We start from the raw sequence: 12,685 nt of genomic DNA, 5'->3' as shown, positions 1-12,685 counted from the left end.
AAAAAAAACACCACAAACCAAACACACACAAAAAAAGGGCTGCTTTAGAAAAAATGAGGTTCAAACAACCAGCTCACATCACACAGACCTTTTTCCTCCCAACTCCAAGAAGCCTGTGAAAATAAAGACAGAGTAGCAGCCAAACACTGGAAAAATTGTGCTGAAAGCATGGATTTCTATTGTCTGACCTTCCCCAGACATTCTTTAAACATAGCTTGGAAGCAGATGCATACTCTTCATAGTATAGTGCATACATGTATGTGAGACACTCCTGATGCATCCTGAAAGGAACAGATTGGACACCTACAATGTGATGCAAGCAGTGTGCAACAGAAAAACTAGGTGAACTCTGCAGAGCTGGGCTGGTCAAGCAATATTGAATTAGAACATTCCTAACTTCCACTCTTCCACATTAACATGTTCCATTCTTGCACTGAGCAAGCTCAAGAAAGCTGGATATTTCTGCACTCCAAAACTGGCTGCGATGAAAGGCAAGCTTTAATTCAAGCTGTCAAGGCTGTCATGGATGTGGTCTGGCTCACTTAGATATAAAGATTGGTTGAAGGTAATTACATTGATTTTATGTAGTCATGATCATGACTAATGACTGAATACACATGTATGCACAACGCAAACCTCATACACATTTTTGCAGACTGGATACCTCTAAATTATCTAGCATCTCATCAGAGCAATCAGCTGGGCAGCCTGTGGAAAATCTTGCATGCCAACTGTCATGTACTATGTCTATTAGTAGCTTAAAGATAACCTAAAACAGAGAGAAAAATGAGACTTTTTTTAACTCCTGAAAGGTAAGCCATGCCAGAGAAACATGGTCCTGAGAAAAATCAATGTAGAGAAGAGACACCACACTGCATTAAACTTTCTACTGAGCATAAAACTGTAATTTTGTTATCATGCTAAATTTGGCTGACCACTCAACGTTGAACTCGTAAGTTGAAACAATTTTCTAAAAACACAGAAACAAATCCCCAAATATGACCAAATTTAAAATTAATGTGTGCAACTAATCTCAACATGTAAAAACCATAAAATAATACATTACCATGTTTAGACTAGAACTTACACTTTAAATTTTCATGTAGATTTCTGTGCAGAATGATGCTCAGGTTCAGGTTCTATCAGGTTCTGAAACAGTTACAATTGCTAAAATTGTCACAATGACTACATACACCTACTGCCTTATTTTGGGAAATACATGAGTTCCGTGGAAGGCTGAGAGAGCTACATTACTTGCATTAAATAACCTCCACCATTTATATTACAAGCACAATTCAATACACACCATTCATTAGTACTAAACAGTTGTGCAGAGAGATGCTCCTGTTCTTTACACACAAAGAACTCTCTTGAGAAATTCTGTACAAATCTTGCTTTAGAAAAATCCAGATATCTGACAAATTGTATTCCTATCTGCAACAACTTCTCTTTTACAGGTACTTTACTGCAGGAACCGTAACCGTATTTACAGCACTACATAAGCATCACTTATTTAACATTTTAGGAAAAATAACACCACCCCTATTATAAAAACATTTTTTGTTACAGCTTTCCTCCACAAAACTACTGTTTGCACAGGGCAAAGCAAAGCAATACATACACACACTCAGAGGCAAAACAGGCATATGCAGGCATTAAAATAAAGCTGCTCTTAAATGCATTTGCCAGCATATAAAACTGGTGCATTAGCACCACCACCCATCCTAGTGATGAGGTCAGGTTTTGACAAACGAAAGTTCAACAAAAACTCTGGAAAACCTGTTTACAGTGATCCCAGACATAAGCCTTGCAAGCTGCAATTCACTGACCTATGTAAACTGATTTGGCTTTCAGATAATCTCCCAGTGAATACCATTGCAAAATCTATAAACACAGATGGCACCAACTGGCATCTTATCTGCAGTCTCAACAGAAGATCAAATACAGAGACTTAATTTATCCTCCCACATCACAGGTGATTATTTCTAAACAGGTTTAAGGTATTATGTCTGGAAGTAGAATCAAGAAAGTTCTGTCACAGCTACCCAAAGTCTCAGCCACCCTGAGAAGCTGCACTGCTTGAATGAAGTTGGCTTAAAAACTGCACAGCTTTTAATAAACCAATGCAACAGTCAGTTCAGATCAGACCTAGGTTGTAATCGCTACAATTATCACATTGACCATTTCTATTAGCGGTAAACTTGTTACAAAGCACCATAATAGAAGAACCTACTTGGGATCAAAAAGCAGCTTGCAAGATTAAAAGGCCAGCAACCTACAGTTAAACTTTAAAATAAATATCAACTGTACTATTAAAGCCTATTATACGATTTTATCTACCAAAGTTACTGTTATTCATCTGGAACAGAGTGACAGCACTAATACTGCTAGGGGTGAACCATCATAAACAATACATGAAAATGCACACAATATACGCAAGTGTCAGGTGTTAGCAAACAAGGTCAGTTAGTGAACTAATTCAAACCCAAGACACTTTCACCAATAAGATGTTCAATATTTTATATAAAACATAAATCTAACAATACCTCCACAGTATTTAAGGTAATCAGACAGTATTACAACAAAGTAATCTGAAGTGGAGCACTGACACCAATGACAAAGGAGGCAGTACAGCTGCTTCAGCAGCATTGATGCACTAGAAGCTGCATAAAGGTGAAAATGAAAAAAATCAGCCTAAATTAAGACTTTCTTTTTCTGTTTGCGGTTCTCTCACTGTTTGCAATAAATATGATGCCTTCTCCAATACATTTTTCCCTTTTTTTACACTATTTCATTTTCATGGTTTTGCATTTAGTTCCCATGCTTTCACTCTGGGTCTCAAAGAAACCCTCCAAGAACACCCTCAAAGAAAACCCAAATCAACAACATTTAGACCAATATAAATAAGAAATGTGTTAAGGAACCAGTGTGCTGCAGCACTCTGCTCATAGAGTCATAGAACTATTCAGGTTGGAAAGGACCATTGGGATCACCGAGTCCAACCATCATCCCTACTCTACAAAGTTCTCCCCTAAACCACATCCACCAACACCACATTCAAACCACCCTTAAACACACCCAGGGATGGTGACTCAACCACCTCCCTGGGCAGCCTATTCCAGTGTCTGACCACTCTTTCTGTGAAAAAAAAATAATTCCTAATGTCCAGTCTAAATCTCCCTTCTTGCAGCTTGAAGCCATTCCCTCTTGCTAACTGCCTGTGAAAAGAGACTGGCACCAACCTCTCTGCAATGGTCTTTCAGGTAGCTGCAGAGACTGATGAGGTCTCCCCTCAGCCTCCTCTTCCTCAAACTAAACATTCCCAACTCCTTCAAGCATTCTTCATACGCAGCTGTGTCTTAAACATTACAGATTCTCCTTTGAAGAGCTTCTATCTAACTTCACAGCTCCAAGATGAGAAAGATAGCATGAGGACCAGAAGACAAGGAAAACTGGATAAATTAATCTTCAGCAACAGACATTTTTTAATTACATATACTGAATCAGAAACTGGCTCCTACTGATTGTGTGAACAGCACAATAGTCTTTAAAAATCTTCCATCATGATTTATTTGTCCTCACTCACAGAAAAGATAATTGCCCAATTGCTACATGTAGTCCCTGAGCTCAGAATTTCAGATATATCCGTGGTCCATTCACATAGATTGGACACAATCACACTCATTTGCTTGCCTTTGCAGCATTTATAGTTTCGTTATTTTTTCACTGTGGATTTTGTTTTCTTTGGAATTAACCTTCCACAGAATTATCTTCTATGAAAATACTTCTAGGAAAATTGATTATTCTCTGATTAACTGGTGTTGAAATGCTTATTCATGGTTTATGTCTGACTTCCTAAAGTCAGACACAGGTTAAAACAAAAGCAATTGTAAAAATGTAAGATCTCAGACCAGCAGAAAATTATTATCCAAAATGCACTACGTACATCCAATAATGCAACATGAAAATGACTGAAACTACTCACTTTACCTAGAAGACCATGTAAAAATAAAACAATAGAACTGTTGTTTACATAGCTTTCAGTGTCTGACCATACCTCCCTAGCAATTTTTAAAGAATCAGTGATAACAACACCAGTTTTTTTATCTGGGCTTTACAAAGGCCCTACATTCAGCTTAATTCAAGCTCATCTGTATGTAGGACAATGATTCTGTAAGAACACACCCTGTTATTCCACATTTCCAGGGGATATTTTAGGCACCATGATCCCAGAGAATCCTGTCAATTTTCATCAAAGCTGGAACATCAGAAGGGAGAAATAATCCAAGCAAAAGTCTTCGGCATTACTTTAACAGATTTGTCAGATATAATCACATCAGGAATTGTCTCTGCATCAAATAAAGGGCTCTGAGAGCCAGTAACACCTTCCAGTCACTCACCACCTCTGCCCTTGTTCCCAAGTGAGTTCAAAATGTTGACACCCCAAATGATTTATCTGCTGGGCAGAAAGCAGATAAATGGGACCTTTTGTGAGGGAAGGCAGGCACCAGAAACAGAAAGCAGCAAATAGGAAGACACAGAAAGCCCCTGTACCTGGGGAAGGAAGAGACAGGGACACAAAACAGCTTCTCTCATTTCCAAAAGCCACTAGCAGTTCAGAAGCTGATCTTTGCTCTCCTCCCGACAGGCTGGATGGTATGAAGGCTCAGCGAACAAGAGGAGCCTTGTGTGCTTGTGCCTGTGCATGATCACACACGTGTGCATAGAAACCGAGAAGAGTCAGGGACAGCAGAGCAGCCATCCTCACCCTCCCTCTGAGCTTCAACAAACAGCTCTGGGACTGTTGCATGATGAGGGGTAAACCCAGCTGCTTTGGTGGGTGCTATCTGTACATGAAGAGATTTTTTCCTTTTCTTCTTGTAACGACTTGGCTTTAAGATGCTGAAGGTGTCATTCCCAGAAACCAGCTGCTGCCTTCAGTGGGTAACCAGGAATCTTATCTCTGTCATCACACATTCAACTTGTCCCCTCATTGCAACCACCACTTTTCTTTTTCTCAGGAACATTCCAACTGGTAATGAATGTCTAACAAAGAAGCTTCTGAAAACACAAATTTCAATAAATAATAATTGTGTTCCTCACATCACTCAGAAAAATAACTAATACTCCTTTGTATGTTATTATATATTTTTTTTAAATGTCTACACTGTACACACAGTAAAATACTGTATTTCTTGCCTGGTGTCAGTTATACAGTCACCTGCAGCCCAACCAGGTTTTGCTGACGCAACAGAATATAGCACTTAATATGTCATTGTCCTGCTGTATTACAAAACCCCACTAGCAATTTTCACAGCTGCAAGCTGGAACATGAAAAAGGATCATGGCAATTACTGGCTTCCTTTCAGCCTTTGCAGGCAGTATTCCCCATGCAAACTTACCAGCCCAGCACAATCAAGAGTGACTCAGAAGATGTGGAGGAACATGTTTTGATTAAAAAGGTTTAAAAAAAGGATTATAACATTCTTATGCAGCAATAGTGTGTACAGTCCCAGTGATTTATACTCCTAAAAGCAAGTGACACACTACTGTTACTTGCCTGACATGCAAGTACATCATCACCCAAGCATTTCCCAGAGTGCTTAATAAAACAGATGATGAAAAAAAAAAAAAAAAAAAAGTGGGCAATTTCCTATGCACCGATTAAGGCCACTGCAGCAACATGATTAAAGCTGGAGTGGCGGCAACTAACATATGCAATGAAAATCAAGGAACAGTCCCATGAAACTATGTCCGAGATAAAACCCTCTCATTAACAACTGCCCTAACAGAGCAGACTGATGGTCTGTCTATATCCTGCATCTCACTATGGGTACACATGCAGAAAATGCTCAAAAAGGTGCCCGACTAGTTGGGACTATATTTTTGCAGCATGTTTTATTCAAAAGAATAAACTGGAAAATTGATGTTATTGTCACTGACACTTTCTAATAAGCCACTCTTTGTTGAGAGAGTTGAGACTTAGGCCTTGATGAGTTACAGCTCTATAGCTGGTCTCTGTGAGCAAAGCAAACCCCTTGAAAGCAACAGGTCTCCTTGCAGGCGTGAGCTTGTGCAGCTAGAACCCACTGCAGGGACAGGACCAAGCAGACGTTTTCATTAAGGTATCTGTAATGGTGCCTAGGAATGTTTTCCTAAGAAAGTCAAACCTTTTAATTAACACGTATCTCCTTTTACACGAGGTCAGCTGGAGCTTTTACACTCTTCTCGGTTATTTCTAACGACACAGCTCTGGTCACGACGCGCAGGCTCGCAGGGTTGTGTCTGCTTGCTGCTGGCTCAGAGGAAACTCACCGTGATGCAGCAAACCAGCTGCTCTGGCTCCAGGTGCGGGCAGCACGCACCTGTCCGGACACAGCACTGCCAGGCCATGCCGCTTGACATGACGCTGTGCCAAAGCAACTTCGGAACCAGGGGACTCGGATCTCAGCGGCGTTTAACCACCGCGCTTCCAGAGCGACGCCTCAACTACCAACAAACCTTCACCCGTAACTCGTGCCATTCACTCGCCTTCTCCTGAAAGACCCTAAGAAAACACCACCGCCCTCCTCCTCCTCCACCACCACCCTACTCGAAAAAGAAACCGAGCCCAGAGATGCGAGGGGCAGAAGCACACGGCGCTGGTGTGAAGGCTGGACCCCCCTCCCCCCAGCAGCTCCCCGAGACCCGCTGCCTCCCCTCCGCACGCTCCCAGCCCGGCACGAAACCCCCACGGCACCCCCGGGAGGGCGGCTCCCCGCCGCTTCGCCCGCCCCGGGCCTCCCCGTTCCCGCCCCGCTCCTGACGGCGCTTCCCGCAGAAACCGACCAGGAGGGAGAGCGGCAGCCCCCCCGCCGCCCTCCCCACCACCCCCGACAGCCGGCGCGGAGCGCGGCCGCTCGGTGCCCGCTTGCGTGTGCGCGGGGCACCGCTCCCCGCGCCGCCGAGCCCCCGCCCCGCCGGGGCTGCCTGCTCCGCGGTGGAGCGAGCGAGCGAGCGAGGGAAGGAGGGCGGGAGGGAGCAGCTCGGGGGCCCCGGGCCCCGCCGCCCGCCAGGTCGCGCCCTGGTTCCCCGCCGCCCCGCGGGGAAGGTGTCAGCGGGTCCCCTCCCGCTCCGCCGCTTCCCGGCGGACGCAGGGAGACTCTCGCCGGAGCCGCGGCCCCCGTCCCCGCCGTTACCTCCGCGGCAGCTTCCCGGCCCGTCCTGCGGCGGCAGCCCCGGCTGCAGGGGGCTGCAGCCCGGCGGCGGCGCGGGCAATGAATGGGAAGGCGCCCAGCCGTCCCGTCCTCCCTCCTCCCCTCGCAGCTCGGCACCGCCGCCTCACCTCCGGGCGCCCGCGGCTCCTCCGCGCTCCGTCCCCGCTCCCGCCGCCGCCTCTGGCCCGCGCCCCGCCGGGCTCGCCCTCCCCCGCTCCTGCCGCCACCATGCACCGAGGGAGCAGGAATGGGGATTTCGGCGAGCCCCGACCCGGCCGCCCCTAGCCGGAGGGAGGGAGGGAGGGAGGGAGCCGCGGCGAGGGGCGGGGAGGGACGCGACGCGGCCGCCCTGCCCGGCCCAGAACCGGCCCCCTCGCCCTGACGTCCCTCGCTCTCGCAGCGGCGGCCGCCGCGGGGGCAGCGCCCGGGCCGGGGGCTGCCGGGAGCTGCCGGGAGCGGGGCCGGCCGGGCGGGAGGGCGGCAGGGAGGCCCGGCCACCCGGGCATCGCCGGCACGGGCCGCCTGGTTCGGCGTCACAGCTGTCCCAGCGGTCTGGCCAAAGGGGAGAGACTCTGAACACAGCACAAATTAAACGCAGCCCCGCCAGCCTCGCTGCTGAAATACCCAGCCTCCGTGCCACCCAGCCAAGAACCGGCGCTGTCCTGGCGCGACGGGCCGTGCCCGGCCCGGTACCGACCCTTGCATTTCTCATCACAGTCCGTCCAGCCCGATGGACCTCGTCGTGGAGGGCGCAGTAAGCGGAGGGCGGGAGTGGTGAGCACGAACTCCCCCCACTTCCGAGCATTCCTCATCGTCTAGACCTTCTGAAAAAAGAGCACTTGATACTTCACACAACTTGCATTGCAAGGAAATGTCTCCGAAAATGCCTGCAAAGCTGCCGTTTTCTAAGCTTTTCCCCCTCAGAACAAATAATTTCCCATCAGTCTCCCTTTATAATCCCAATTAACAAATACTCTTCCAGTTTCAAAGCAGCTCTCTGATGACCCAGGCTTTTCAAGAATTTTGTAATTTCGGAAGTGTCTTAAGATGTCTAATAATAAGCAGGATCGCTCATTTAAAACATCTGCAGAGAAATTCATGGTTTAGGCTCAGACCTGTCTCCACATGCCTCTTCTGTTTCCCACTGTTGTGCTGTGGTGTAATATGCTGATAATTGCCAGTGGATGACAGGTGTCTCACTTCATGCAGCTCTACTCAACATCAGTTTCACTTGCTGTATTGGAACAGCTGGCTGTTGCAATAGATAAAACCAGCCACTAAAGGGGTAAAAATACAGATCGCTCTGGGTATCTCAGGGACATAAATGCAAAACTTGATTTGCTGCAGCTAAAGCTGTCCTCCTATGAAAGGGCAGGGAATTCTCCTTTCACAGCTATCAGAGTGGTACCTTTAATGAACGTTTACTTCATGCTGAATTACTCCTTCACTCTTGACAACGCAGAGGGATCGATGCAGGCTGGCCTTGCTGACTGCTTGGGCCTCCAAAGTCTTCTACAGTGCAGGGGCAGACTCCATCTCACCAGGTCCAGTTGCTGTATCTCTGTTTTTTTAGTTAGTGTCTGCTGCTCAGAAGCCAAAAGTAAGCTAATGTTTTCCCACATATGTAGGTATAGGAGGAAAAAACAAGTACAAAAAAATCCCCAAGAATTGTATTCCTGTGTTAGAAACACTAACACTGGAAACATACACAGGTATCTACATAAACACTTGCATGTCTGATTATTGTCCAGACTTGTATCCTTATATTGCTTTTTTCCTTTCTTTCTAGAAAATTCATCAAATAATACATTCTAAAAAAAATTATCAGAGACATTTTTGTTCCCATGAAAGACTCTGAAAATTCATTTTGTACAAAGTAAGGGTGTCTTTGTAAAGTTGAACTCTCTGTGACCTCTGAGAGCAGCTACTTTAATATACAATAGGAGACAACTGAATAGGCCTGTCCAAAAATAAACATCTCTTTAAAGAGTATTTTAACCCTAAGGCTTCACACAAATGGAGCAGTCACAATGATGATATAAAATTGATGCAACTGGTGTATTAGTTTTCAAAAAGCTGCGTTACCTTTTGCATTCCGGTTTTTAAGTGCACTTTGAGCTAGTCTCCATAATACATGGCTCTATTATTTCTGGATCAGAGTTTTCCTGAAACAGAATAGCCAGAATGTCTTAGACCCATAATAGTCCATCAATAACTTGAAACTAGAAAGTATAAAACCTACATTGTAAGTATTCTTGTAGAAAAGATCAGTTTTCTTACTGGTCATCTATTAGCTCCTAAAAAGATAGATAGAGTGAAGCACCTATTGTTTCAACAAAGCTTACCTAGAATGAAAAAAAATCATTATTAATGCATCTCTGCTACGTTCATGAAGCTTGCTTCTAAACATAGACACCCATGTGTGTCCAAATCACATGAAAGTCTCATTGCAATTGACAGGGTAAGGAGTGATGGGGTGATGTGATAGCAGATCGAGTGGCAGCAGCAGTCTTTTCTTCCTTCTCCATTAATTGTTGAAAAATAATTTTCTATTTAAAAATACACAGCACAAACAGCCACATAGTCCTGCTATCACTGCTTATGTGCAGGCTTAGCAACTGGATACAGTAATTACTTAAGGGCATGATGACATTGGATAAGAAGAGCTTATGCTAAGCTCAAGGGCAGCCTTTGTTTTTGTGACCATCACCATGAAATGGTGGAGTTCAAGATCCTTAGGGCAGCAAGGAGGGCTCACAGTAAGCTTACTACCTTGGACTTTAGGAGGGCAGATTTCAGCCTCTTCAGGGATCTGCTCAAGAGAGTGTCTTGGGATAACATCCTGGAGGGTGGAGGGGCCCATGAAAGCTGGCTGATATTTAAGGATTATCTTCTCCAGGCCTAAGAGTGCTGCATCCTAACCAAGAGGAAGTCAAGTAAAAACTCCAAGAGTCCAGCGTGGATGAGTAAGCAGCTCCTAGAAAAGCTCAGACTGAAGAAGGAAGCATACAGGGGGTGGAAGCTAGGGCAGGTATCCTGGGAGGATTACAGAGAGGTTGTCCAAATAGCTAGGGATCAGGTAAGGAGAGCCAAATCCCTGTGAGAATTAAATCTCACCAGGGATGTAAAGAGCTGTAAGAAAAGCTTTTATAGGTATGTTGGGGATAAAAGGACAACCAAGGAAAATGTAGGCCCTCTACTGAAGGAAATGGGAGACCTAGCTATGCAGGATATTGAGGAGGCTGAGGTTCTCAGTTACTTCTTTGCTTCAGTCTTCTCTGGCAAGTGCTCCAGCCTCAACACAAAGGCCACAGCAGGTGAAAGCAGGGACTGGGAGAATGAAGCATCCCCCATGTAGGAGAAGAACAGGTTCATGACTGTCTAAAGAACCTGAAGGTGCACAAGTCCATGAGACCTGATAATGTCCATCCATGGGTCCTGAGGGAGCTGGCAGATGCAGTTGCTAAGCCTCTGTCCATCATATTTGAGAGCTCGTGCTGGTCTGGTGACGTTCCTGCAGACTAGAAAAAATGAAAAAGGAAGACCCAGGGAACTACAGGCTGGTCAGTCTCACCTCTGTGCCCAACAGGGTCATGGAACAGATCCTCCTGGAAAATCTGCTAAGGCACATGGAAAATGAAGAGGTGATTGGTGACAGCCAACATGGCTTCACTTAGGGCAAGTCATGCCTGACCAATCTGGTGGCCTTCTACAACAAGGCTACAGAGATGGTGGATGGTGGCAGAGCAACTGACATCATCTGCCTGGGTTTCTCCAAGGTGTTTGACACTGTCCCACATGACATCCTGGTCTCCAAACTGACAAGGCATGGATTTAACATGGAGCTGTTGGAGAGGGTCCAGAGAAGGGCCACAAAGATATCAAAGGCCTGGAGCACCTCTGCTATGAAGACAGGCTGAGAGAGTTGGGACTGTTCAGCCTGGAGAAGAGAAGGCTCCGGGGAGACCTTATAGCAGCCTTCCAGTACTTGAAGGGGCTACAGGAAAGCTGGGGAGGGGCTTTTCACCATAGAGAGCAGTGGTAGGACAAGGGGTAATGGTTTTAAACTGAGAGAGGGGAGATTTAGGTTAGATATTAGGAAGAAATTTTTCACCATGAGGGTAGTAAGGTACTGGAATAGGTTGCCTAGGGAGGCTGTGGAAGCCCCCTCCCTGGAGGTGTTCAAGGCCAGGCTGGATGAGGCTTGTGCAGCCTGGTCTAGTGTGAGGTGACTCTGCTTATAGCAGGGAGGTTGGAACCTTCCAACCTTAACCATTATATGATTCTATGAATAACTGATTGAACACTATCATAAAAGTTTTAAGAAACTGAATGCAGACTCAGAGTGTCACATGTAATATAAAGGACAGCTATGGCTTAGAACATTTTAATTTGGGCTCTGGGATCATCTGACCCCATGTGGTGCTGTCTGGTCCTCAGCACAGATTGCTAGTTACTCTTTACCATACTACCCTGGATGCAGAAAATTGTGTGGCAAACTCAGTGCAACATGTTGTGGGGCCAAATAAGTCTGTGGGTTAGAAGAACAGTCATGAGCAGGCAGTTTTCACTAGAAAATAGTAAGCAGCATTCTGAAATCCCCCAATTTGGCCCTGAAGGTGAACGTTTGGGACCCTGTCAGAACTAAGCATAGCATCTAATTTTCTTAATTTGAAATGCTTATTTATTTGGAATTGGTGCAAGAATCTTGTTATTTCCTTCTATTGAAGTAGCAAGGTTTTAATGCTAATTACAAGATTGGCTTTGATGTGCAGCTCTAAACGTTTTTATTTTGATTATCTGAAACCCAACTGCACAAACAAATAACTCATCACCAGAACTTAGCACATATGCTCTATCCAAACAGGAAACTGAAACGTCAAACAAACACACTTTGGATTGAGTAATATATGAGATGGAAATGATGATAAAATGTTTTTTCCTCTTGCTCGTAGACCTTCCTATGTATTAACTTCATAAGCATTCATATATTTAGAGTTTTCCTCCCTAAACATTGGTTTACTTGTAACCCCAGATAGTAATACCTGACATAATTTTGATTGATCTATTTAAATTTTCCACAGACTGTAAAAATGAAGGGTTATTTTAGCCTGAAATTACCTGAACTTCATCCGAACAAATACGGCCTTGGATGTGGCCCAAAAAACATTTTCTGAAGATAAAAAGAATAGAATATAGACAGGGCAGTCAAAACAAGATAGCAGAAAGCATAACGAATTACATGCAAATAACTATCAAATAAGATACAGGTTGGAAAGCAGAACAGACAATATTTGCTTAAAATGCAGCTTTTACTTAGTCTGTGAATAGTCACTAGAAACGATTAAAAATATTGGAGAAGATACAAAAATGTCTATATGGTGTGTACAAAAAGCTAAAAATTAACAAAGGGAATATCATGTATATATACTACAATTAGAATTGCAGTGAAACTAAACAGCAAATCAACCTCATCTTTATAAGCTTCA

General features: G+C 44.8%; 1 protein-coding gene across 2 annotated transcripts in view; it reads right to left on the bottom strand.

The window, feature by feature from the left end:
- Positions 1 to 7,465, bottom strand: part of LHFPL2 (LHFPL tetraspan subfamily member 2) — a 135,932-nt gene extending 128,467 nt beyond the window's left edge. For both annotated transcript variants that reach the window (XR_007891861.1, XM_051643321.1), the window contains exon 1: positions 7,325 to 7,465. The gene's annotated coding sequence lies outside the window, so the exon portion shown is untranslated. The remainder of the gene's footprint in view (positions 1 to 7,324) is intronic.
- Between the last annotated feature and the right edge of the window lie 5,220 nt (positions 7,466 to 12,685).

Source organism: Apus apus, chromosome Z (assembly GCF_020740795.1).
Source record: "Apus apus isolate bApuApu2 chromosome Z, bApuApu2.pri.cur, whole genome shotgun sequence".
In the NCBI taxonomy this organism is placed as follows: Eukaryota; Metazoa; Chordata; class Aves; order Apodiformes; family Apodidae; genus Apus; species Apus apus.
The sequence above is the reverse complement of the archived record's forward strand: the minus strand, read 5'-3'. Positions and strand labels throughout refer to the sequence as shown.